Source organism: Manis pentadactyla, chromosome 6 (assembly GCF_030020395.1).
Source record: "Manis pentadactyla isolate mManPen7 chromosome 6, mManPen7.hap1, whole genome shotgun sequence".
Classification (NCBI taxonomy): Eukaryota; Metazoa; Chordata; class Mammalia; order Pholidota; family Manidae; genus Manis; species Manis pentadactyla.
Genome location: NC_080024.1, coordinates 83,729,744 through 83,757,632, shown reverse-complemented (window position 1 = coordinate 83,757,632; position 27,889 = coordinate 83,729,744).

Genomic DNA, 27,889 nt, shown 5'->3' with positions numbered 1-27,889 from the left:
ATATATTCTTCTTCTAATGTGTCCTTACTTCGCCCCTCCCTAATCCCTCCATTCCCACCCATACACCTCAGTCTCTTTCCCTCTGTTAACTTTTAGTCCATTCTTGGGTTTTCTGAGACTGCTGCTGTTTCCTTATTCAGTTTTTTGTTTGTTCTGATACTGTAATGATGAGTGATATCATTATACATATATGTATATATATATACATATGTTTGTATGTAAGTAACTCTAATGTTTGCTAAGATGATGCAGCTCCGCAAGTCTGGGCACTGCCCCCCCCCGTGGGTGGAGTTTGTAAGCGCAGCACTGTTGCCTGGAGATTCCACGATGTCACAGTGGTGCCTCTGTCCTAGAGACATAATGTGTATGCTGAGAGGAGCAGGTGAGATTCGGGTGAGGTGGACACTGACCAACTTGACAGCATCAGGCTAAATGGAATCCAGAGCCAAGGTACTGTGTGTTCCTTTTCATTTTGTTGTCACTACTTCAAAGTTACATGAACAACATTATGGTTCCTAAGACTACCCCCACTGTCAAGTCCCCAGCACGTAGCCCGTAAGAGTCGCTGTCCAACAGCCCAGGAATATGCTGTAGAAGTGCTGCTGATCATCGATATGTTATACGGACCTACCTAAGCTTGCCGCCGGGCCACACCCTGTGTGCCACTCATAATGCCCCATTTTCCCTCTCTCCCTTCCCTACTAAGTCATCCTCCTCAGTCCCATTCCCTTTGGTAAGTGTGAGTCCATTCTTGGGTTCGGTGCGGCTGCTACTGTCCTTTTCTATCACTCCTTTTCTTTTTTCTGGTACTCCACAGGTGAGTGAAATCAGTTGACACTTGTCTTTCTCTGCGTGGCTTGTTTCGCTGAGCATGATACCCTCTACCTCCCTCCATGTTGTTGCACATGGTAGGATTGGTTTCTGCATATGGCAGAATAATATTCCACTTTTCATCCTCAGATAGACACTTACCTTGTCTGTTGTTGTGGACAGTGCTGTGATAATTATACGGGTGCACAGGTCTTTTTTAAACTGGGCTGCTGTATTCTAGTGTTTATTTCTGTATGTCCGGATGTATGAATATATTTAGTTAGTTCATTACTCACTTGTATATCTGTTATTTATTTATTTATTTATCATTAGTCTTCATCTACGTGAGTCTCATGTAGTTTAGTAAACTGCCCCCCACAATGAGATGCCCCCACATACCTCATTGCAGTCACTGTCCATGAGCATATTAAGATGCTGTAGAATCCCTTGTTGTCTTCTCTGTGTCGTACGTCCCTCCCCGTGCCCCCCTTCTGCTTTATGCATGCCAAAGGTAATGTGCACATTCGCCCCCGCTCCGCCTGACATTTTCCTCCGTTCCCACCTGTCCACGTCCATCCCTTTCCCTTTGGTAACTGTGAGTCCACTCTTGTGGTGCCGGTTTTCTTCTTCGGATGTCTCTTGGTTCCCCTCCTGCACAGGCGAGTGATATCATTTGATCCTTGTGTTTCTCCACCTGCCTGCCTTATTACACTGAGTATGATGCCCTCTCACACCATCCGTGTTTCTGCAAATGGTGTGATTTGTTTTCCTATGACTGAATAATATTCCATTGTTCATCTACTGATGGACACTGAGCTTGGCTATTGACAATAGTGCTGTGGTAATCATAGGGATGCACGTGTCGCTTTTAAACTGGGGGCGGCAATGTCTCATTCATTCATTCATCTGTTTATTCATTTATTTTTTTATCATGAATCTACAATTATGTGGATCTCATCATGTTTATTACACTCCCCCATCACCAACGTAGGAATCTTTAAGGGACTGAGAAGGCTGGTTGTGAAGGATGGTTGCAGGCTGGTAAGGGGGCATTACGATTAGCTCACATAATGTGGGGGGGAATTCTATAGGGAAGGCAGTATAGTTCAGAGAATTCAAGCAGTGATTCTGTAGGATCTTACTATGCTGATGAACAGTGAGCGTAATGGGGTCTGGGGGGCGACTTGATGATCTGGGCAGTCTAGTAAACTTAATGTTCCTTATGTAATTGTAGACTGGTTATTGTGAATAGTGCTGCCATAAATTTAGGGGTGCAGATGTCTTTCTAGAACTGGGTTGCTGCATTCCTTATGTATGTATGTTTGTATGTATGTATGTGTGTATGTATGTATTCATCCATCCATGCATCCATTCATTCATTCATTCATTCATTTATTATCTGTCTACCTATCTATCCATGGATGTTTCTGTCATTAATGCACAATTAGATGAGTTCCATTATGTTTACTAGACTCCCCCCATCACGCACGTGCCCCCAGATACCCCATTGCAGTCACTGTCCATGAGCATAGTAAGATACTGTAGAATCCCTACTTGTCTTTTCTGTGTTTTTCCGCCCTGTCTGTGACACCCCTCCCACATTATATATTCTTCTTCTAATGTGTCCTTACTTCGCCCCTCCCTAATCCCTCCATTCCCACCCATACACCTCAGTCTCTTTCCCTCTGTTAACTTTTAGTCCATTCTTGGGTTTTCTGAGACTGCTGCTGTTTCCTTCTTCAGTTTTTTGTTTTTTCTTATACTGTAATGATGAGTGATATCATTATACATATATATATATAGATATTTATATCTATATATATATATGTGTGTATGTATGGAGGTAAGTAACTCTAATGTTTGCTAAGATGATGCAGCTCCGCAAGGCTGGGCACTGCCCCCCCCCCGTGGGTGGAGTTTGTAAGCGCAGCACAGTTGCCTGGAGATTCCACGATGTCACAGCGGTGCCTCTGTCCTAGAGACATAATGTGTATGCTGAGAGGAGCAGGTGTGATTCGGGTGAGGTGGACACTGACCAACTTGACAGCATCAGGCTAAATGGAATCCAGAGCCAAGGTACTGTGTGTTCCTTTTCATTTTGTTGTTACTACTTCAAAGTTACATGAACAACATTATGGTTCCTAAGACTACCCCCACTGTCAAGTCCCCAGCACGTAGCCCGTAAGAGTCGCTGTCCAACAGCCCAGGAATATGCTGTAGAAGTGCTGCTGATCATCGCTATGTTATACGGACCTACCTAAGCTTGCCGCCGGGCCACACCCTGTGTGCCACTCATAATGCACCATTTTCCCTCTCTCCCTTCCCTCCTAAGCCATCCTCCTCAGTCCCATTCCCTTTGGTAAGTGTGAGTCCATTCTTGGTTTCGGTGCGGCTGCGAATGTCCTTTTCTATCACTCCTTTTCTTTTTTCTGGTACTCCACAGGTGAGTGAAATCAGTTGACACTTGTCTTTCTCTGCGTGGCTTATTTCGCTGAGCATGATACCCTCTACCTCCCTCCATGTTGTTGCACATGGTAGGATTGGTTTCTGCATATGGCAGAATAATATTCCACTTTTCATCCTCAGATAGACACTTACCTTGTCTGTTGTTGTGGACAGTGCTGTGATAATTATACGGGTGCATAGGTCTTTTTTAAACTGGGCTGCTGTATTCTAGTGTTTATTTCTGTATGTCCGGATGTATGAATATATTTAGTTAGTTCATTACTCACTTGTATATCTGTTATTTATTTATTTATTTATCATTAGTCTTCATCTACGTGAGTCTCATGTAGTTTAGTAAACTGCCCCCCACAACGAGATGTCCCCACATACCTCATTGCAGTCACTGTCCATGAGCATATTAAGATGCTGTAGAATCCCTTGTTGTCTTCTCTGTGTCGTACGTCCCTCCCCGTGCCCCCCTTCTGCTTTATGCATGCCAAAGGTAATGTGCACATTCGCTCCCGCTCCGCCTGACATTTTCCTCCGTTCCCACCTGTCCACGTCCATCCCTTTCCCTTTGGTAACTGTGAGTCCACTCTTGTGGTGCCGTTTTTCTTCTTCGGATGTCTCTTGGTTCCCCTCCTGCACAGGCGAGTGATATCATTTGATCCTTGTGTTTCTCCACCTGCCTGCCTTATTACACTGAGTATGATGCCCTCTCACACCATCCGTGTTTCTGCAAATGGTGTGATTTGTTTTCCTATGACTGAATAATATTCCATTGTTCATCTAGTGATGGACACTGAGCTTGGCTATTGAGAATAGTGCTGTGGTTATCATAGGGATGCACGTGTCGCTTTTAAACTGGGGGCGGCAATGTCTCATTCATTCATTCATCTGTTTATTCATTTATTTTTTTATCATGAATCTACAATTATGTGGATCACATCATGTTTATTACACTCCCCCCATCACCAACGTAGGAATCTTTAAGGGACTGAGAAGGCTGGTTGTGAAGGAAGGTTGCAGGCTGGTAAGGGGGCATTACGATTAGCTCACATAATGTGGGGGGGAATTCTATAGGGAAGGTAGTATAGTTCAGAGAATTCAAGCAGTGATTCTGTAGGATCTTACTATGCTGGTGAACAGTGAGTGTAATGGGGTCTGGGGGGCGACTTGATGATCTGGGCAGTCTAGTAACCTTAATGTTCCTTATGTAATTGTAGACTGGTTATTGTGAATAGTGCTGCCATAAATTTAGGGGTGCAGATGTCTTTCTAGAACTGGGTTGCTGCATTCCTTATGTATGTATGTTTGTATGTATGTATGTGTGTATGTATGTATTCATCCATCCATGCATCCATTCATTCATTCATTCATTTATTATCTACCTATCTATCCATGGATGTTTCTGTCATTAATGCACAATTAGATGGGTTCCATTATGTTTACTAGACTCCCCCCATCACGCACGTGCCCCCAGATACCCCATTGCAGTCACTGTCCATGAGCATAGTAAGATACTGTAGAATCCCTACTTGTCTTTTCTGTGTTTTTCCGCCCTGTCTGTGACACCCCTCCCACATTATATATTCTTCTTCTAATGTGTCCTTACTTCGCCCCTCCCTAATCCCTCCATTCCCACCCATACACCTCAGTCTCTTTCCCTCTGTTAACTTTTAATCCATTCTTGGGTTTTCTGAGACTGCTGCTGTTTCCTTCTTCAGTTTTTGTTTTTTCTGATACTGTAATGATGAGTGATATCATTATACATTTATATATATATATAGATATTTATATCTATATATATATATATGTGTGTATGTATGGAGGTAAGTAACTCTAATGTTTGCTAAGATGATGCAGCTCCGCAAGGCTGGGCACTCCCCCCCCCCCCGTGGGTGGAGTTTGTAAGCGCAGCACTGTTGCCTGGAGATTCCACGATGTCACAGTGGTGCCTCTGTCCTAGAGACATAATGTGTATGCTGAGAGGAGCAGGTGTGATTCGGGTGAGGTGGACACTGACCAACTTGACAGCATCAGGCTAAATGGAATCCAGAGCCAAGGTACTGTGTGTTCCTTTTCATTTTGTTGTCACTACTTCAAAGTTACATGAACAACATTATGGTTCCTAAGACTACCCCCACTGTCAAGTCCCCAGCACATAGCCCGTAAGAGTCGCTGTCCAACAGCCCAGGAATATGCTGTAGAAGTGCTGCTGATCATCGCTATGTTATACGGACCTACCTAAGCTTGCCGCCGGGCCACACCCTGTGTGCCACTCATAATGCCCCATTTTCCCTCTCTCCCTTCCCTCCTAAGCCATCCTCCTCAGTCCCATTCCGTTTGGTAAGTGTGAGTCCATTCTTGGTTTCGGTGCGGCTGCGAATGTCCTTTTCTATCACTCCTTTTCTTTTTTCTGGTACTCCACAGGTGAGTGAAATCAGTTGACACTTGTCTTTCTCTGCGTGGCTTATTTCGCTGAGCATGATACCCTCTACCTCCCTCCATGTTGTTGCACATGGTAGGATTGGTTTCTGCATATGGCAGAATAATATTCCACTTTTCATCCTCAGATAGACACTTACCTTGTCTGTTGTTGTGGACAGTGCTGTGATAATTATACGGGTGCACAGGTCTTTTTTAAACTGGGCTGCTGTATTCTAGTGTTTATTTCTGTATGTCCGGATGTATGAATATATTTAGTTAGTTCATTACTCACTTGTATATCTGTTATTTATTTATTTATTTATCATTAGTCTTCATCTACGTGAGTCTCATGTAGTTTAGTAAACTGCCCCCCACAATGAGATGCCCCCACATAACTCATTGCAGTCACTGTCCATGAGCATATTAAGATGCTGTAGAATCCCTTGTTGTCTTCTCTGTGTCGTACGTCCCTCCCCGTGCCCCCCTTCTGCCTTATGCATGCCAAAGGTAATGTGCACATTCGCCCCCGCTCCGCCTGACATTTTCCTCCGTTCCCACCTGTCCACGTCCATCCCTTTCCCTTTGGTAACTGTGAGTCCACTCTTGTGGTGCCGTTTTTCTTCTTCGGATGTCTCTTGGTTCCCCTCCTGCACAGGCGAGTGATATCATTTGATCCTTGTGTTTCTCCACCTGCCTGCCTTATTACACTGAGTATGATGCCCTCTCTCACCATCCGTGTTTCTGCAAATGGTGTGATTTGTTTTCCTATGACTGAATAATATTCCATTGTTCATCTACTGATGGACACTGAGCTTGGCTATTGAGAATAGTGCTGTGGTAATCATAGGGATGCACGTGTCGCTTTTAAACTGGGGGCGGCAATGTCTCATTCATTCATTCATCTGTTTATTCATTTATTTTTTTATCATGAATCTACAATTATGTGGATCACATCATGTTTATTACACTCCCCCCATCACCAACGTAGGAATGGTTAAGGGACTGAGAAGGCTGGTTGTGAAGGATGGTTGCAGGCTGGTAAGGGGGCATTACGATTAGCTCACATAATGTGGGGGGGAATTCTATAGGGAAGGCAGTATAGTTCAGAGAATTCAAGCAGTGATTCTGTAGGATCTTACTATGCTGGTGAACAGTGAGTGTAATGGGGTCTGGGGGGCGACTTGATGATCTGGGCAGTCTAGTAACCTTAATGTTCCTTATGTAATTGTTGACTGGTTATTGTGAATAGTGCTGCCATAAATTTAGGGGTGCAGATGTCTTTCTAGAACTGGGTTGCTGCATTCCTTATGTATGTATGTTTGTATGTATGTATGTGTGTATGTATGTATTCATCCATCCATGCATCCATTCATTCATTCATTTATTATCTGTCTACCTATCTATCCATGGATGTTTCTGTCATTATTGCACAATTAGATGGGTTCCATTATGTTTACTAGACTCCCCCCATCACGCACGTGCCCCCAGATACCCCATTGCAGTCACTGTCCATGAGCATAGTAAGATACTGTAGAATCCCTACTTGTCTTTTCTGTGTTTTTCCGCCCTGTCTGTGACACCCCTCCCACATTATATATTCTTCTTCTAATGTGTCCTTACTTCGCCCCTCCCTAATCCCTCCATTCCCACCCATACACCTCAGTCTCTTTCCCTCTGTTAACTTTTAGTCCATTCTTGGGTTTTCTGAGACTGCTGCTGTTTCCTTATTCAGTTTTTTGTTTGTTCTGATACTGTAATGATGAGTGATATCATTATACATATATGTATATATATATACATATGTTTGTATGTAAGTAACTCTAATGTTTGCTAAGATGATGCAGCTCCGCAAGTCTGGGCACTGCCCCCCCCCGTGGGTGGAGTTTGTAAGCGCAGCACTGTTGCCTGGAGATTCCACGATGTCACAGTGGTGCCTCTGTCCTAGAGACATAATGTGTATGCTGAGAGGAGCAGGTGAGATTCGGGTGAGGTGGACACTGACCAACTTGACAGCATCAGGCTAAATGGAATCCAGAGCCAAGGTACTGTGTGTTCCTTTTCATTTTGTTGTCACTACTTCAAAGTTACATGAACAACATTATGGTTCCTAAGACTACCCCCACTGTCAAGTCCCCAGCACGTAGCCCGTAAGAGTCGCTGTCCAACAGCCCAGGAATATGCTGTAGAAGTGCTGCTGATCATCGATATGTTATACGGACCTACCTAAGCTTGCCGCCGGGCCACACCCTGTGTGCCACTCATAATGCCCCATTTTCCCTCTCTCCCTTCCCTCCTAAGTCATCCTCCTCAGTCCCATTCCCTTTGGTAAGTGTGAGTCCATTCTTGGGTTCGGTGCGGCTGCTACTGTCCTTTTCTATCACTCCTTTTCTTTTTTCTGGTACTCCACAGGTGAGTGAAATCAGTTGACACTTGTCTTTCTCTGCGTGGCTTGTTTCGCTGAGCATGATACCCTCTACCTCCCTCCATGTTGTTGCACATGGTAGGATTGGTTTCTGCATATGGCAGAATAATATTCCACTTTTCATCCTCAGATAGACACTTACCTTGTCTGTTGTTGTGGACAGTGCTGTGATAATTATACGGGTGCACAGGTCTTTTTTAAACTGGGCTGCTGTATTCTAGTGTTTATTTCTGTATGTCCGGATGTATGAATATATTTAGTTAGTTCATTACTCACTTGTATATCTGTTATTTATTTATTTATTTATCATTAGTCTTCATCTACGTGAGTCTCATGTAGTTTAGTAAACTGCCCCCCACAATGAGATGCCCCCACATACCTCATTGCAGTCACTGTCCATGAGCATATTAAGATGCTGTAGAATCCCTTGTTGTCTTCTCTGTGTCGTACGTCCCTCCCCGTGCCCCCCTTCTGCTTTATGCATGCCAAAGGTAATGTGCACATTCGCCCCCGCTCCGCCTGACATTTTCCTCCGTTCCCACCTGTCCACGTCCATCCCTTTCCCTTTGGTAACTGTGAGTCCACTCTTGTGGTGCCGTTTTTCTTCTTCGGATGTCTCTTGGTTCCCCTCCTGCACAGGCGAGTGATATCATTTGATCCTTGTGTTTCTCCACCTGCCTGCCTTATTACACTGAGTATGATGCCCTCTCACACCATCCGTGTTTCTGCAAATGGTGTGATTTGTTTTCCTATGACTGAATAATATTCCATTGTTCATCTACTGATGGACACTGAGCTTGGCTATTGAGAATAGTGCTGTGGTTATCATAGGGATGCACGTGTCGCTTTTAAACTGGGGGCGGCAATGTCTCATTCATTCATTCATCTGTTTATTCATTTATTTTTTTATCATGAATCTACAATTATGTGGATCACATCATGTTTATTACACTCCCACATCACCAACGTAAGAATGGTTAAGGGACTGAGAAGGCTGGTTGTGAAGGACGGTTGCAGGCTGGTAAGGGGGCATTACGATTAGCTCACATAATGTGGGGGGGAATTCTATAGGGAAGGCAGTATAGTTCAGAGAATTCAAGCAGTGATTCTGTAGGATCTTACTATGCTGGTGAACAGTGAGTGTAATGGGGTCTGGGGGGCGACTTGATGATCTGGGCAGTCTAGTAACCTTAATGTTCCTTATGTAATTGTAGACTGGTTATTGTGAATAGTGCTGCCATAAATTTAGGGGTGCAGATGTCTTTCTAGAACTGGGTTGCTGCATTCCTTATGTATGTATGTTTGTATGTATGTATGTGTGTATGTATGTATTCATCCATCCATGCATCCATTCATTCATTCATTCATTTATTATCTGTCTACCTATCTATCCATGGATGTTTCTGTCATTAATGCACAATTAGATGGGTTCCATTATGTTTACTAGACTCCCCCCATCACGCACGTGCCCCCAGATACCCCATTGCAGTCACTGTCCATGAGCATAGTAAGATACTGTAGAATCCCTACTTGTCTTTTCTGTGTTTTTCCGCCCTGTATGTGACACCCCTCCCACATTATATATTCTTCTTCTAATGTGTCCTTACTTCGCCCCTCCCTAATCCCTCCATTCCCACCCATACACCTCAGTCTCTTTCCCTCTGTTTACTTTTAGTCCATTCTTGGGTTTTCTGAGACTGCTGCTGTTTCCTTCTTCAGTTTTTTGTTTTTTCTTATACTGTAATGATGAGTGATATCATTATACATATATACATATATATAGATATTTATATCTATATATATATATATGTGTATGTATGGAGGTAAGTAACTCTAATGTTTGCTAAGATGATGCAGCTCCGCAAGGCTGGGCACTCCCCCCCCCCCCCCGTGGGTGGAGTTTCTAAGCGCAGCACTGTTGCCTGGAGATTCCACGATGTCACAGTGGTGCCTCTGTCGTAGAGACATAATGTGTATGCTGAGAGGAGCAGGTGTGATTCGGGTGAGGTGGACACTGACCAACTTGACAGCATCAGGCTAAATGGAATCCAGAGCCAAGGTACTGTGTGTTCCTTTTCATTTTGTTGTCACTACTTCAAAGTTACATGAACAACATTATGGTTCCTAAGACTACCCCCACTGTCAAGTCCCCAGCACGTAGCCCGTAAGAGTCGCTGTCCAACAGCCCAGGAATATGCTGTAGAAGTGCTGCTGATCATCGCTATGTTATACGGACCTACCTAAGCTTGCCGCCGGGCCACACCCTGTGTGCCACTCATAATGCCCCATTTTCCCTCTCTCCCTTCCCTCCTAAGCCATCCTCCTCAGTCCCATTCCGTTTGGTAAGTGTGAGTCCATTCTTGGTTTCGGTGCGGCTGCGAATGTCCTTTTCTATCACTCCTTTTCTTTTTTCTGGTACTCCACAGGTGAGTGAAATCAGTTGACACTTGTCTTTCTCTGCGTGGCTTATTTCGCTGAGCATGATACCCTCTACCTCCCTCCATGTTGTTGCACATGGTAGGATTGGTTTCTGCATATGGCAGAATAATATTCCACTTTTCATCCTCAGATAGACACTTACCTTGTCTGTTGTTGTGGACAGTGCTGTGATAATTATACGGGTGCACAGGTCTTTTTTAAACTGGGCTGCTGTATTCTAGTGTTTATTTCTGTATGTCCGGATGTATGAATATATTTAGTTAGTTCATTACTCACTTGTATATCTGTTATTTATTTATTTATTTATCATTAGTCTTCATCTACGTGAGTCTCATGTAGTTTAGTAAACTGCCCCCCACAATGAGATGCCCCCACATAACTCATTGCAGTCACTGTCCATGAGCATATTAAGATGCTGTAGAATCCCTTGTTGTCTTCTCTGTGTCGTACGTCCCTCTCCGTGCCCCCCTTCTGCCTTATGCATGCCAAAGGTAATGTGCACATTCGCCCCCGCTCCGCCTGACATTTTCCTCCGTTCCCACCTGTCCACGTCCATCCCTTTCCCTTTGGTAACTGTGAGTCCACTCTTGTGGTGCCGTTTTTCTTCTTCGGATGTCTCTTGGTTCCCCTCCTGCACAGGCGAGTGATATCATTTGATCCTTGTGTTTCTCCACCTGCCTGCCTTATTACACTGAGTATGATGCCCTCTCTCACCATCCGTGTTTCTGCAAATGGTGTGATTTGTTTTCCTATGACTGAATAATATTCCATTGTTCATCTACTGATGGACACTGAGCTTGGCTATTGAGAATAGTGCTGTGGTAATCATAGGGATGCACGTGTCGCTTTTAAACTGGGGGCGGCAATGTCTCATTCATTCATTCATCTGTTTATTCATTTATTTTTTTATCATGAATCTACAATTATGTGGATCACATCATGTTTATTACACTCCCCCCATCACCAACGTAGGAATGGTTAAGGGACTGAGAAGGCTGGTTGTGAAGGATGGTTGCAGGCTGGTAAGGGGGCATTACGATTAGCTCACATAATGTGGGGGGGAATTCTATAGGGAAGGCAGTATAGTTCAGAGAATTCAAGCAGTGATTCTGTAGGATCTTACTATGCTGGTGAACAGTGAGTGTAATGGGGTCTGGGGGGCGACTTGATGATCTGGGCAGTCTAGTAACCTTAATGTTCCTTATGTAATTGTAGACTGGTTATTGTGAATAGTGCTGCCATAAATTTAGGGGTGCAGATGTCTTTCTAGAACTGGGTTGCTGCATTCCTTATGTATGTATGTTTGTATGTATGTATGTGTGTATGTATGTATTCATCCATCCATGCATCCATTCATTCATTCATTCATTTATTATCTGTCTACCTATCTATCCATGGATGTTTCTGTCATTAATGCACAATTAGATGGGTTCCATTATGTTTACTAGACTCCCCCCATCATGCACGTGCCCCCAGATACCCCATTGCAGTCACTGTCCATGAGCATAGTAAGATACTGTAGAATCCCTACTTGTCTTTTCTGTGTTTTTCCGCCCTGTCTGTGACACCCCTCCCACATTATATATTCTTCTTCTAATGTGTCCTTACTTCGCCCCTCCCTAATCCCTCCATTCCCACCCATACACCTCAGTCTCTTTCCCTCTGTTTACTTTTAGTCCATTCTTGGGTTTTCTGAGACTGCTGCTGTTTCCTTCTTCAGTTTTTTGTTTTTTCTTATACTGTAATGATGAGTGATATCATTATACATATATACATATATATAGATATTTATATTTATATATATATATATGTGTATGTATGGAGGTAAGTAACTCTAATGTTTGCTAAGATGATGCAGCTCCGCAAGGCTGGGCACTGCCCCCCCCCCGTGGGTGGAGTTTGTAAGCGCAGCACTGTTGCCTGGAGATTCCACGATGTCACAGCGGTGCCTCTGTCCTAGAGACATAATGTGTATGCTGAGAGGAGCAGGTGTGATTCGGGTGAGGTGGACACTGACCAACTTGACAGCATCAGGCTAAATGGAATCCAGAGCCAAGGTACTGTGTGTTCCTTTTCATTTTGTTGTCACTACTTCAAAGTTACATGAACAACATTATGGTTCCTAAGACTACCCCCACTGTCAAGTCCCCAGCACGTAGCCCGTAAGAGTCGCTGTCCAACAGCCCAGGAATATGCTGTAGAAGTGCTGCTGATCATCGATATGTTATACGGACCTACCTAAGCTTGCCGCCGGGCCACACCCTGTGTGCCACTCATAATGCCCCATTTTCCCTCTCTCCCTTCCCTCCTAAGCCATCCTCCTCAGTCCCATTCCCTTTGGTAAGTGTGAGTCCATTCTTGGGTTCGGTGCGGCTGCTACTGTCCTTTTCTATCACTCCTTTTCTTTTTTCTGGTACTCCACAGGTGAGTGAAATCAGTTGACACTTGTCTTTCTCTGCGTGGCTTATTTCGCTGAGCATGATACCCTCTACCTCCCTCCATGTTGTTGCACATGGTAGGATTGGTTTCTGCATATGGCAGAATAATATTCCACTTTTCATCCTCAGATAGACACTTACCTTGTCTGTTGTTGTGGACAGTGCTGTGATAATTATACGGGTGCACAGGTCTTTTTTAAACTGGGCTGCTGTATTCTAGTGTTTATTTCTGTATGTCCGGATGTATGAATATACTTAGTTAGTTCATTACTCACTTGTATATCTGTTATTTATTTATTTATTTATCATTAGTCTTCATCTACGTGAGTCTCATGTAGTTTAGTAAACTGCCCCCCACAACGAGATGCCCCCACATACCTCATTGCAGTCACTGTCCATGAGCATATTAAGATGCTGTAGAATCCCTTGTTGTCTTCTCTGTGTCGTACGTCCCTCCCCGTGCCCCCCTTCTGCTTTATGCATGCCAAAGGTAATGTGCACATTCGCCCCCATTCCGCCTGACATTTTCCTCCGTTCCCACCTGTCCACATCCATCCCTTTCCCATTGGTAAATGTGAGTCCACTCTTGTGGTGCCGTTTTTCTTCTTCGGATGTCTCTTGGTTCCCCTCCTGCACAGGCGAGTGATATCATTTGATCCTTGTGTTTCTCCACCTGCCTGCCTTATTACACTGAGTATGATGCCCTCTCACACCATCCGTGTTTCTGCAGATGGTGTGATTTGTTTTCCTATGACTGAATAATATTCCATTGTTCATCTACTGATGGACACTGAGCTTGGCTATTGAGAATAGTGCTGTGGTAATCATAGGGATGCACGTGTCGCTTTTAAACTGGGGGCGGCAATGTCTCATTCATTCATTCATCTGTTTATTCATTTATTTTTTTATCATGAATCTACAATTATGTGGATAACATCATGTTTATTACACTCCCCCCATCACCAGCGTAGGAATGGTTAAGGGACTAAGAAGGCTGGTTGTGAAGGACGGTTGCAGGCTGGTAAGGGGGCATTACGATTAGCTCACATAATGTGGGGGGGAATTCTATAGGGAAGGCAGTATAGTTCAGAGAATTCAAGCAGTGATTCTGTAGGATCTTACTATGCTGGTGAACAGTGAGTGTAATGGGGTCTGGGGGGCGACTTGATGATCTGGGCAGTCTAGTAACCTTAATGTTCCTTATGTAATTGTAGACTGGTTATTGTGAATAGTGCTGCCATAAATTTAGGGGTGCAGATGTCTTTCTAGAACTGGGTTGCTGCATTCCTTATGTATGTATGTTTGTATGTATGTATGTGTGTATGTATGTATTCATCCATCCATGCATCCATTCATTCATTCATTCATTCATTCATTTATTATCTGTCTACCTATCTATCCATGGATGTTTCTGTCATTAATGCACAATTAGATGAGTTCCATTGTGTTTACTAGACTCCCCCCATCACGCACGTGCCCCCAGATACCCCATTGCAGTCACTGTCCATGAGCATAGTAAGATACTGTAGAATCCCTACTTGTCTTTTCTGTGTTTTTCCGCCCTGTCTGTGACACCCCTCCCACATTATATATTCTTCTTCTAATGTGTCCTTACTTCGCCCCTCCCTAATCCCTCCATTCCCACCCATACACCTCAGTCTCTTTCCCTCTGTTAACTTTTAGTCCATTCTTGGGTTTTCTGAGACTGCTGCTGTTTCCTTATTCAGTTTTTTGTTTGTTCTGATACTGTAATGATGAGTGATATCATTATACATATATGTATATATATATACATATGTTTGTATGTAAGTAACTCTAATGTTTGCTAAGATGATGCAGCTCCGCAAGTCTGGGCACTGCCCCCCCCCGTGGGTGGAGTTTGTAAGCGCAGCACTGTTGCCTGGAGATTCCACGATGTCACAGTGGTGCCTCTGTCCTAGAGACATAATGTGTATGCTGAGAGGAGCAGGTGAGATTCGGGTGAGGTGGACACTGACCAACTTGACAGCATCAGGCTAAATGGAATCCAGAGCCAAGGTACTGTGTGTTCCTTTTCATTTTGTTGTCACTACTTCAAAGTTACATGAACAACATTATGGTTCCTAAGACTACCCCCACTGTCAAGTCCCCAGCACATAGCCCGTAAGAGTCGCTGTCCAACAGCCCAGGAATATGCTGTAGAAGTGCTGCTGATCATCGATATGTTATACGGACCTACCTAAGCTTGTCGCCGGGCCACACCCTGTGTGCCACTCATAATGCCCCATTTTCCCTCTCTCCCTTCCCTACTAAGTCATCCTCCTCAGTCCCATTCCCTTTGGTAAGTGTGAGTCCATTCTTGGGTTCGGTGCGGCTGCTACTGTCCTTTTCTATCACTCCTTTTCTTTTTTCTGGTACTCCACAGGTGAGTGAAATCAGTTGACACTTGTCTTTCTCTGCGTGGCTTGTTTCGCTGAGCATGATACCCTCTACCTCCCTCCATGTTGTTGCACATGGTAGGATTGGTTTCTGCATATGGCAGAATAATATTCCACTTTTCATCCTCAGATAGACACTTACCTTGTCTGTTGTTGTGGACAGTGCTGTGATAATTATACGGGTGCACAGGTCTTTTTTAAACTGGGCTGCTGTATTCTAGTGTTTATTTCTGTATGTCCGGACGTATGAATATATTTAGTTAGTTCATTACTCACTTGTATATCTGTTATTTATTTATTTATTTATCATTAGTCTTCATCTACGTGAGTCTCATGTAGTTTAGTAAACTGCCCCCCACAATGAGATGCCCCCACATACCTCATTGCAGTCACTGTCCATGAGCATATTAAGATGCTGTAGAATCCCTTGTTGTCTTCTCTGTGTCGTACGTCCCTCCCCGTGCCCCCCTTCTGCTTTATGCATGCCAAAGGTAATGTGCACATTCGCCCCCGCTCCGCCTGACATTTTCCTCCATTCCCACCTGTCCACGTCCATCCCTTTCCCTTTGGTAACTGTGAGTCCACTCTTGTGGTGCCGGTTTTCTTCTTCGGATGTCTCTTGGTTCCCCTCCTGCACAGGCGAGTGATATCATTTGATCCTTGTGTTTCTCCACCTGCCTGCCTTATTACACTGAGTATGATGCCCTCTCACACCATCCGTGTTTCTGCAAATGGTGTGATTTGTTTTCCTATGACTGAATAATATTCCATTGTTCATCTACTGATGGACACTGAGCTTGGCTATTGAGAATAGTGCTGTGGTAATCATAGGGATGCACGTGTCGCTTTTAAACTGGGGGCGGCAATGTCTCATTCATTCATTCATCTGTTTATTCATTTATTTTTTTATCATGAATCTACAATTATGTGGATCTCATCATGTTTATTACACTCCCCCATCACCAACGTAGGAATCTTTAAGGGACTGAGAAGGCTGGTTGTGAAGGATGGTTGCAGGCTGGTAAGGGGGCATTACGATTAGCTCACATAATGTGGGGGGGAATTCTATAGGGAAGGCAGTATAGTTCAGAGAATTCAAGCAGTGATTCTGTAGGATCTTACTATGCTGGTGAACAGTGAGTGTAATGGGGTCTGGGGGGCGACTTGATGATCTGGGCAGTCTAGTAACCTTAATGTTCCTTATGTAATTGTAGACTGGTTATTGTGAATAGTGCTGCCATAAATTTAGGGGTGCAGATGTCTTTCTAGAACTGGGTTGCTGCATTCCTTATGTATGTATGTTTGTATGTATGTATGTGTGTATGTATGTATTCATCCATGCATCCATTCATTCATTCATTCATTCATTCATTTATTATCTGTCTACCTATCTATCCATGGATGTTTCTGTCATTAATGCACAATTAGATGAGTTCCATTGTGTTTACTAGACTTCCCCCATCACGCACGTGCCCCCAGATACCCCATTGCAGTCACTGTCCATGAGCATAGTAAGATACTGTAGAATCCCTACTTGTCTTTTCTGTGTTTTTCCGCCCTGTCTGTGACACCCCTCCCACATTATATATTCTGCTTCTAATGTGTCCTTACTTTGCCCCTCCCTAATCCCTCCATTCCCACCCATACACCTCAGTCTCTTTCCCTCTGTTAACTTTTAGTCCATTCTTGGGTTTTCTGAGACTGCTGCTGTTTCCTTCTTCAGTTTTTTGTTTTTTCTTATACTGTAATGATGAGTGATATCATTATACATATATATATATAGATATTTATATCTATATATATATATGTGTGTATGTATGGAGGTAAGTAACTCTAATGTTTGCTAAGATGATGCAGCTCCGCAAGGCTGGGCACTGCCCCCCCCCGTGGGTGGAGTTTGTAAGCGCAGCACAGTTGCCTGGAGATTCCACGATGTCACAGCGGTGCCTCTGTCCTAGAGACATAATGTGTATGCTGAGAGGAGCAGGTGTGATTCGGGTGAGGTGGACACTGACCAACTTGACAGCATCAGGCTAAATGGAATCCAGAGCCAAGGTACTGTGTGTTCCTTTTCATTTTGTTGTTACTACTTCAAAGTTACATGAACAACATTATGGTTCCTAAGACTACCCCCACTGTCAAGTCCCCAGCACGTAGCCCGTAAGAGTCGCTGTCCAACAGCCCAGGAATATGCTGTAGAAGTGCTGCTGATCATCGCTATGTTATACGGACCTACCTAAGCTTGCCGCCGGGCCACACCCTGTGTGCCACTCATAATGCCCCATTTTCCCTCTCTCCCTTCCCTCCTAAGCCATCCTCCTCAGTCCCATTCCCTTTGGTAAGTGTGAGTCCATTCTTGGGTTCGGTGCGGCTGCTACTGTCCTTTTCTATCACTCCTTTTCTTTTTTCTGATACTCCACAGGTGAGTGAAATCAGTTGACACTTGTCTTTCTCTGCGTGGCTTATTTCGCTGAGCATGATACCCTCTACCTCCCTCCATGTTGTTGCACATGGTAGGATTGGTTTCTGCATATGGCAGAATAATATTCCACTTTTCATCCTCAGATAGACACTTACCTTGTCTGTTGTTGTGGACAGTGCTGTGATAATTATACGGGTGCATAGGTCTTTTTTAAACTGGGCTGCTGTATTCTAGTGTTTATTTCTGTATGTCCGGATGTATGAATATATTTAGTTAGTTCATTACTCACTTGTATATCTGTTATTTATTTATTTATTTATCATTAGTCTTCATCTACGTGAGTCTCATGTAGTTTAGTAAACTGCCCCCCACAACGAGATGTCCCCACATACCTCATTGCAGTCACTGTCCATGAGCATATTAAGATGCTGTAGAATCCCTTGTTGTCTTCTCTGTGTCGTACGTCCCTCCCCGTGCCCCCCTTCTGCTTTATGCATGCCAAAGGTAATGTGCACATTCGCTCCCGCTCCGCCTGAAATTTTCCTCCGTTCCCACCTGTCCACGTCCATCCCTTTCCCTTTGGTAACTGTGAGTCCACTCTTGTGGTGCCGTTTTTCTTCTTCGGATGTCTCTTGGTTCCCCTCCTGCACAGGCGAGTGATATCATTTGATCCTTGTGTTTCTCCACCTGCCTGCCTTATTACACTGAGTATGATGCCCTCTCACACCATCCGTGTTTCTGCAAATGGTGTGATTTGTTTTCCTATGACTGAATAATATTCCATTGTTCATCTAGTGATGGACACTGAGCTTGGCTATTGAGAATAGTGCTGTGGTTATCATAGGGATGCACGTGTCGCTTTTAAACTGGGGGCGGCAATGTCTCATTCATTCATTCATCTGTTTATTCATTTATTTTTTTATCATGAATCTACAATTATGTGGATCACATCATGTTTATTACACTCCCCCCATCACCAACGTAGGAATCTTTAAGGGACTGAGAAGGCTGGTTGTGAAGGATGGTTGCAGGCTGGTAAGGGGGCATTACGATTAGCTCACATAATGTGGGGGGGAATTCTATAGGGAAGGCAGTATAGTTCAGAGAATTCAAGCAGTGATTCTGTAGGATCTTACTATGCTGGTGAACAGTGAGTGTAATGGGGTCTGGGGGGCGACTTGATGATCTGGGCAGTCTAGTAACCTTAATGTTCCTTATGTAATTGTAGACTGGTTATTGTGAATAGTGCTGCCATAAATTTAGGGGTGCAGATGTCTTTCTAGAACTGGGTTGCTGCATTCCTTATGTATGTTATGTTTGTATGTATGTATGTGTGTATGTATGTATTCATCCATCCATGCATCCATTCATTCATTCATTCATTTATTATCTACCTATCTATCCATGGATGTTTCTGTCATTAATGCACAATTAGATGGGTTCCATTATGTTTACTAGACTCCCCCCATCACGCACGTGCCCCCAGATACCCCATTGCAGTCACTGTCCATGAGCATAGTAAGATACTGTAGAATCCCTACTTGTCTTTTCTGTGTTTTTCCGCCCTGTCTGTGACACCCCTCCCACATTATATATTCTTCTTCTAATGTGTCCTTACTTCGCCCCTCCCTAATCCCTCCATTCCCACCCATACACCTCAGTCTCTTTCCCTCTGTTAACTTTTAATCCATTCTTGGGTTTTCTGAGACTGCTGCTGTTTCCTTCTTCAGTTTTTGTTTATTCTGATACTGTAATGATGAGTGAAATCATTATACATTTATATATATATATAGATATTTATATCTATATATATATATATGTGTATGTATGGAGGTAAGTAACTCTAATGTTTGCTAAGATGATGCAGCTCCGCAAGGCTGGGCACTGCCCCCCCCCCGTGGGTGGAGTTTGTAAGCGCAGCACTGTTGCCTGGAGATTCCACGATGTCACAGTGGTGCCTCTGTCCTAGAGACATAATGTGTATGCTGAGAGGAGCAGGTGTGATTCGGGTGAGGTGGACACTGACCAACTTGACAGCATCAGGCTAAATGGAATCCAGAGCCAAGGTACTGTGTGTTCCTTTTCATTTTGTTGTCACTACTTCAAAGTTACATGAACAACATTATGGTTCCTAAGACTACCCCCACTGTCAAGTCCCCAGCACATAGCCCGTAAGAGTCGCTGTCCAACAGCCCAGGAATATGCTGTAGAAGTGCTGCTGATCATCGCTATGTTATACGGACCTACCTAAGCTTGCCGCCGGGCCACACCCTGTGTGCCACTCATAATGCCCCATTTTCCCTCTCTCCCTTCCCTCCTAAGCCATCCTCCTCAGTCCCATTCCCTTTGGTAAGTGTGAGTCCATTCTTGGGTTCGGTGCGGCTGCTACTGTCCTTTTCTATCACTCCTTTTCTTTTTTCTGGTACTCCACAGGTGAGTGAAATCAGTTGACACTTGTCTTTCTCTGCGTGGCTTATTTCGCTGAGCATGATACCCTCTACCTCCCTCCATGTTGTTGCACATGGTAGGATTGGTTTCTGCATATGGCAGAATAATATTCCACTTTTCATCCTCAGATAGACACTTACCTTGTCTGTTGTTGTGGACAGTGCTGTGATAATTATACGGGTGCACAGGTCTTTTTTAAACTGGGCTGCTGTATTCTAGTGTTTATTTCTGTATGTCCGGATGTATGAATATACTTAGTTAGTTCATTACTCACTTGTATATCTGTTATTTATTTATTTATTTATCATTAGTCTTCATCTACGTGAGTCTCATGTAGTTTATTAAACTGCCCCCCACAACGAGATGCCCCCACATACCTCATTGCAGTCACTGTCCATGAGCATATTAAGATGCTGTAGAATCCCTTGTTGTCTTCTCTGTGTCGTACGTCCCTCCCCGTGCCCCCCTTCTGCTTTATGCATGCCAAAGGTAATGTGCACATTCGCCCCCGCTCCGCCTGACATTTTCCTCCGTTCCCAATTGTCCACATCCATTCCTTTCCCTTTGGTAAATGTGAGTCCACTCTTGTGGTGCCGTTTTTCTTCTTCGGATGTCTCTTGGTTCCCCTCCTGCACAGGCGAGTGATATCATTTGATCCTTGTGTTTCTCCACCTGCCTGCCTTATTACACTGAGTATGATGCCCTCTCACACCATCCGTGTTTCTGCAAATGGTGTGATTTGTTTTCCTATGACTGAATAATATTCCATTGTTCATCTACTGATGGACACTGAGCTTGGCTATTGAGAATAGTGCTGTGGTTATCATAGGGATGCACGTGTCGCTTTTAAACTGGGGGCGGCAATGTCTCATTCATTCATTCATCTGTTTATTCATTTATTTTTTTATCATGAATCTACAATTATGTGGATCACATCATGTTTATTACACTCCCACATCACCAACGTAAGAATGGTTAAGGGACTGAGAAGGCTGGTTGTGAAGGACGGTTGCAGGCTGGTAAGGGGGCATTACGATTAGCTCACATAATGTGGGGGGGAATTCTATAGGGAAGGCAGTATAGTTCAGAGAATTCAAGCAGTGATTCTGTAGGATCTTACTATGCTGGTGAACAGTGAGTGTAATGGGGTCTGGGGGGCGACTTGATGATCTGGGCAGTCTAGTAACCTTAATGTTCCTTATGTAATTGTAGACTGGTTATTGTGAATAGTGCTGCCATAAATTTAGGGGTGCAGATGTCTTTCTAGAACTGGGTTGCTGCATTCCTTATGTATGTATGTTTGTATGTATGTATGTGTGTATGTATGTATTCATCCATCCATGCATCCATTCATTCATTCATTCATTTATTATCTGTCTACCTATCTATCCATGGATGTTTCTGTCATTAATGCACAATTAGATGGGTTCCATTATGTTTACTAGACTCCCCCCATCACGCACGTGCCCCCAGATACCCCATTGCAGTCACTGTCCATGAGCATAGTAAGATACTGTAGAATCCCTACTTGTCTTTTCTGTGTTTTTCCGCCCTGTATGTGACACCCCTCCCACATTATATATTCTTCTTCTAATGTGTCCTTACTTCGCCCCTCCCTAATCCCTCCATTCCCACCCATACACCTCAGTCTCTTTCCCTCTGTTTACTTTTAGTCCATTCTTGGGTTTTCTGAGACTGCTGCTGTTTCCTTCTTCAGTTTTTTGTTTTTTCTTTTACTGTAATGATGAGTGATATCATTATACATATATACATATATATAGATATTTATATCTATATATATATATATGTGTATGTATGGAGGTAAGTAACTCTAATGTTTGCTAAGATGATGCAGCTCCGCAAGGCTGGGCACTCCCCCCCCCCCCCCCGTGGGTGGAGTTTCTAAGCGCAGCACTGTTGCCTGGAGATTCCACGATGTCACAGTGGTGCCTCTGTCGTAGAGACATAATGTGTATGCTGAGAGGAGCAGGTGTGATTCGGGTGAGGTGGACACTGACCAACTTGACAGCATCAGGCTAAATGGAATCCAGAGCCAAGGTACTGTGTGTTCCTTTTCATTTTGTTGTCACTACTTCAAAGTTACATGAACAACATTATGGTTCCTAAGACTACCCCCACTGTCAAGTCCCCAGCACGTAGCCCGTAAGAGTCGCTGTCCAACAGCCCAGGAATATGCTGTAGAAGTGCTGCTGATCATCGCTATGTTATACGGACCTACCTAAGCTTGCCGCCGGGCCACACCCTGTGTGCCACTCATAATGCCCCATTTTCCCTCTCTCCCTTCCCTCCTAAGCCATCCTCCTCAGTCCCATTCCGTTTGGTAAGTGTGAGTCCATTCTTGGTTTCGGTGCGGCTGCGAATGTCCTTTTCTATCACTCCTTTTCTTTTTTCTGGTACTCCACAGGTGAGTGAAATCAGTTGACACTTGTCTTTCTCTGCGTGGCTTATTTCGCTGAGCATGATACCCTCTACCTCCCTCCATGTTGTTGCACATGGTAGGATTGGTTTCTGCATATGGCAGAATAATATTCCACTTTTCATCCTCAGATAGACACTTACCTTGTCTGTTGTTGTGGACAGTGCTGTGATAATTATACGGGTGCACAGGTCTTTTTTAAACTGGGCTGCTGTATTCTAGTGTTTATTTCTGTATGTCCGGATGTATGAATATATTTAGTTAGTTCATTACTCACTTGTATATCTGTTATTTATTTATTTATTTATCATTAGTCTTCATCTACGTGAGTCTCATGTAGTTTAGTAAACTGCCCCCCACAATGAGATGCCCCCACATAACTCATTGCAGTCACTGTCCATGAGCATATTAAGATGCTGTAGAATCCCTTGTTGTCTTCTCTGTGTCGTACGTCCCTCTCCGTGCCCCCCTTCTGCCTTATGCATGCCAAAGGTAATGTGCACATTCGCCCCCGCTCCGCCTGACATTTTCCTCCGTTCCCACCTGTCCACGTCCATCCCTTTCCCTTTGGTAACTGTGAGTCCACTCTTGTGGTGCCGTTTTTCTTCTTCGGATGTCTCTTGGTTCCCCTCCTGCACAGGCGAGTGATATCATTTGATCCTTGTGTTTCTCCACCTGCCTGCCTTATTACACTGAGTATGATGCCCTCTCTCACCATCCGTGTTTCTGCAAATGGTGTGATTTGTTTTCCTATGACTGAATAATATTCCATTGTTCATATACTGATGGACACTGAGCTTGGCTATTGAGAATAGTGCTGTGGTAATCATAGGGATGCACGTGTCGCTTTTAAACTGGGGGCGGCAATGTCTCATTCATTCATTCATCTGTTTATTCATTTATTTTTTTATCATGAATCTACAATTATGTGGATCACATCATGTTTATTACACTCCCCCCATCACCAACGTAGGAATGGTTAAGGGACTGAGAAGGCTGGTTGTGAAGGATGGTTGCAGGCTGGTAAGGGGGCATTACGATTAGCTCACATAATGTGGGGGGGAATTCTATAGGGAAGGCAGTATAGTTCAGAGAATTCAAGCAGTGATTCTGTAGGATCTTACTATGCTGGTGAACAGTGAGTGTAATGGGGTCTGGGGGGCGACTTGATGATCTGGGCAGTCTAGTAACCTTAATGTTCCTTATGTAATTGTAGACTGGTTATTGTGAATAGTGCTGCCATAAATTTAGGGGTGCAGATGTCTTTCTAGAACTGGGTTGCTGCATTCCTTATGTATGTATGTTTGTATGTATGTATGTGTGTATGTATGTATTCATCCATCCATGCATCCATTCATTCATTCATTCATTTATTATCTGTCTACCTATCTATCCATGGATGTTTCTGTCATTAATGCACAATTAGTTGGGTTCCATTATGTTTACTAGACTCCCCCCATCATGCACGTGCCCCCAGATACCCCATTGCAGTCACTGTCCATGAGCATAGTAAGATACTGTAGAATCCCTACTTGTCTTTTCTGTGTTTTTCCGCCCTGTCTGTGACACCCCTCCCACATTATATATTCTGCTTCTAATGTGTCCTTACTTTGCCCCTCCCTAATCCCTCCATTCCCACCCATACACCTCAGTCTCTTTCCCTCTGTTAACTTTTAGTCCATTCTTGGGTTTTCTGAGACTGCTGCTGTTTCCTTCTTCAGTTTTTTGTTTTTTCTTATACTGTAATGATGAGTGATATCATTATACATATATATATATAGATATTTATATCTATATATATATATGTGTGTATGTATGGAGGTAAGTAACTCTAATGTTTGCTAAGATGATGCAGCTCCGCAAGGCTGGGCACTGCCCCCCCCCCGTGGGTGGAGTTTGTAAGCGCAGCACAGTTGCCTGGAGATTCCACGATGTCACAGCGGTGCCTCTGTCCTAGAGACATAATGTGTATGCTGAGAGGAGCAGGTGTGATTCGGGTGAGGTGGACACTGACCAACTTGACAGCATCAGGCTAAATGGAATCCAGAGCCAAGGTACTGTGTGTTCCTTTTCATTTTGTTGTTACTACTTCAAAGTTACATGAACAACATTATGGTTCCTAAGACTACCCCCACTGTCAAGTCCCCAGCACGTAGCCCGTAAGAGTCGCTGTCCAACAGCCCAGGAATATGCTGTAGAAGTGCTGCTGATCATCGCTATGTTATACGGACCTACCTAAGCTTGCCGCCGGGCCACACCCTGTGTGCCACTCATAATGCCCCATTTTCCCTCTCTCCCTTCCCTCCTAAGCCATCCTCCTCAGTCCCATTCCCTTTGGTAAGTGTGAGTCCATTCTTGGGTTCGGTGCGGCTGCTACTGTCCTTTTCTATCACTCCTTTTCTTTTTTCTGATACTCCACAGGTGAGTGAAATCAGTTGACACTTGTCTTTCTCTGCGTGGCTTATTTCGCTGAGCATGATACCCTCTACCTCCCTCCATGTTGTTGCACATGGTAGGATTGGTTTCTGCATATGGCAGAATAATATTCCACTTTTCATCCTCAGATAGACACTTACCTTGTCTGTTGTTGTGGACAGTGCTGTGATAATTATACGGGTGCATAGGTCTTTTTTAAACTGGGCTGCTGTATTCTAGTGTTTATTTCTGTATGTCCGGATGTATGAATATATTTAGTTAGTTCATTACTCACTTGTATATCTGTTATTTATTTATTTATTTATCATTAGTCTTCATCTACGTGAGTCTCATGTAGTTTAGTAAACTGCCCCCCACAACGAGATGTCCCCACATACCTCATTGCAGTCACTGTCCATGAGCATATTAAGATGCTGTAGAATCCCTTGTTGTCTTCTCTGTGTCGTACGTCCCTCCCCGTGCCCCCCTTCTGCTTTATGCATGCCAAAGGTAATGTGCACATTCGCTCCCGCTCCGCCTGAAATTTTCCTCCGTTCCCACCTGTCCACGTCCATCCCTTTCCCTTTGGTAACTGTGAGTCCACTCTTGTGGTGCCGTTTTTCTTCTTCGGATGTCTCTTGGTTCCCCTCCTGCACAGGCGAGTGATATCATTTGATCCTTGTGTTTCTCCACCTGCCTGCCTTATTACACTGAGTATGATGCCCTCTCACACCATCCGTGTTTCTGCAAATGGTGTGATTTGTTTTCCTATGACTGAATAATATTCCATTGTTCATCTAGTGATGGACACTGAGCTTGGCTATTGAGAATAGTGCTGTGGTTATCATAGGGATGCACGTGTCGCTTTTAAACTGGGGGCGGCAATGTCTCATTCATTCATTCATCTGTTTATTCATTTATTTTTTTATCATGAATCTACAATTATGTGGATCACATCATGTTTATTACACTCCCCCCATCACCAACGTAGGAATCTTTAAGGGACTGAGAAGGCTGGTTGTGAAGGATGGTTGCAGGCTGGTAAGGGGGCATTACGATTAGCTCACATAATGTGGGGGGGAATTCTATAGGGAAGGCAGTATAGTTCAGAGAATTCAAGCAGTGATTCTGTAGGATCTTACTATGCTGGTGAACAGTGAGTGTAATGGGGTCTGGGGGGCGACTTGATGATCTGGGCAGTCTAGTAACCTTAATGTTCCTTATGTAATTGTAGACTGGTTATTGTGAATAGTGCTGCCATAAATTTAGGGGTGCAGATGTCTTTCTAGAACTGGGTTGCTGCATTCCTTATGTATGTTATGTTTGTATGTATGTATGTGTGTATGTATGTATTCATCCATCCATGCATCCATTCATTCATTCATTCATTTATTATCTACCTATCTATCCATGGATGTTTCTGTCATTAATGCACAATTAGATGGGTTCCATTATGTTTACTAGACTCCCCCCATCACGCACGTGCCCCCAGATACCCCATTGCAGTCACTGTCCATGAGCATAGTAAGATACTGTAGAATCCCTACTTGTCTTTTCTGTGTTTTTCCGCCCTGTCTGTGACACCCCTCCCACATTATATATTCTTCTTCTAATGTGTCCTTACTTCGCCCCTCCCTAATCCCTCCATTCCCACCCATACACCTCAGTCTCTTTCCCTCTGTTAACTTTTAATCCATTCTTGGGTTTTCTGAGACTGCTGCTGTTTCCTTCTTCAGTTTTTGTTTATTCTGATACTGTAATGATGAGTGAAATCATTATACATTTATATATATATATAGATATTTATATCTATATATATATATATGTGTGTATGTATGGAGGTAAGTAACTCTAATGTTTGCTAAGATGATGCAGCTCCGCAAGGCTGGGCACTCCCCCCCCCCCCGTGGGTGGAGTTTGTAAGCGCAGCACTGTTGCCTGGAGATTCCACGATGTCACAGTGGTGCCTCTGTCCTAGAGACATAATGTGTATGCTGAGAGGAGCAGGTGTGATTCGGGTGAGGTGGACACTGACCAACTTGACAGCATCAGGCTAAATGGAATCCAGAGCCAAGGTACTGTGTGTTCCTTTTCATTTTGTTGTCACTACTTCAAAGTTACATGAACAACATTATGGTTCCTAAGACTACCCCCACTGTCAAGTCCCCAGCACATAGCCCGTAAGAGTCGCTGTCCAACAGCCCAGGAATATGCTGTAGAAGTGCTGCTGATCATCGCTATGTTATACGGACCTACCTAAGCTTGCCGCCGGGCCACACCCTGTGTGCCACTCATAATGCCCCATTTTCCCTCTCTCCCTTCCCTCCTAAGCCATCCTCCTCAGTCCCATTCCGTTTGGTAAGTGTGAGTCCATTCTTGGTTTCGGTGCGGCTGCGAATGTCCTTTTCTATCACTCCTTTTCTTTTTTCTGGTACTCCACAGGTGAGTGAAATCAGTTGACACTTGTCTTTCTCTGCGTGGCTTATTTCGCTGAGCATGATACCCTCTACCTCCCTCCATGTTGTTGCACATGGTAGGATTGGTTTCTGCATATGGCAGAATAATATTCCACTTTTCATCCTCAGATAGACACTTACCTTGTCTGTTGTTGTGGACAGTGCTGTGATAATTATACGGGTGCACAGGTCTTTTTTAAACTGGGCTGCTGTATTCTAGTGTTTATTTCTGTATGTCCGGATGTATGAATATATTTAGTTAGTTCATTACTCACTTGTATATCTGTTATTTATTTATTTATTTATCATT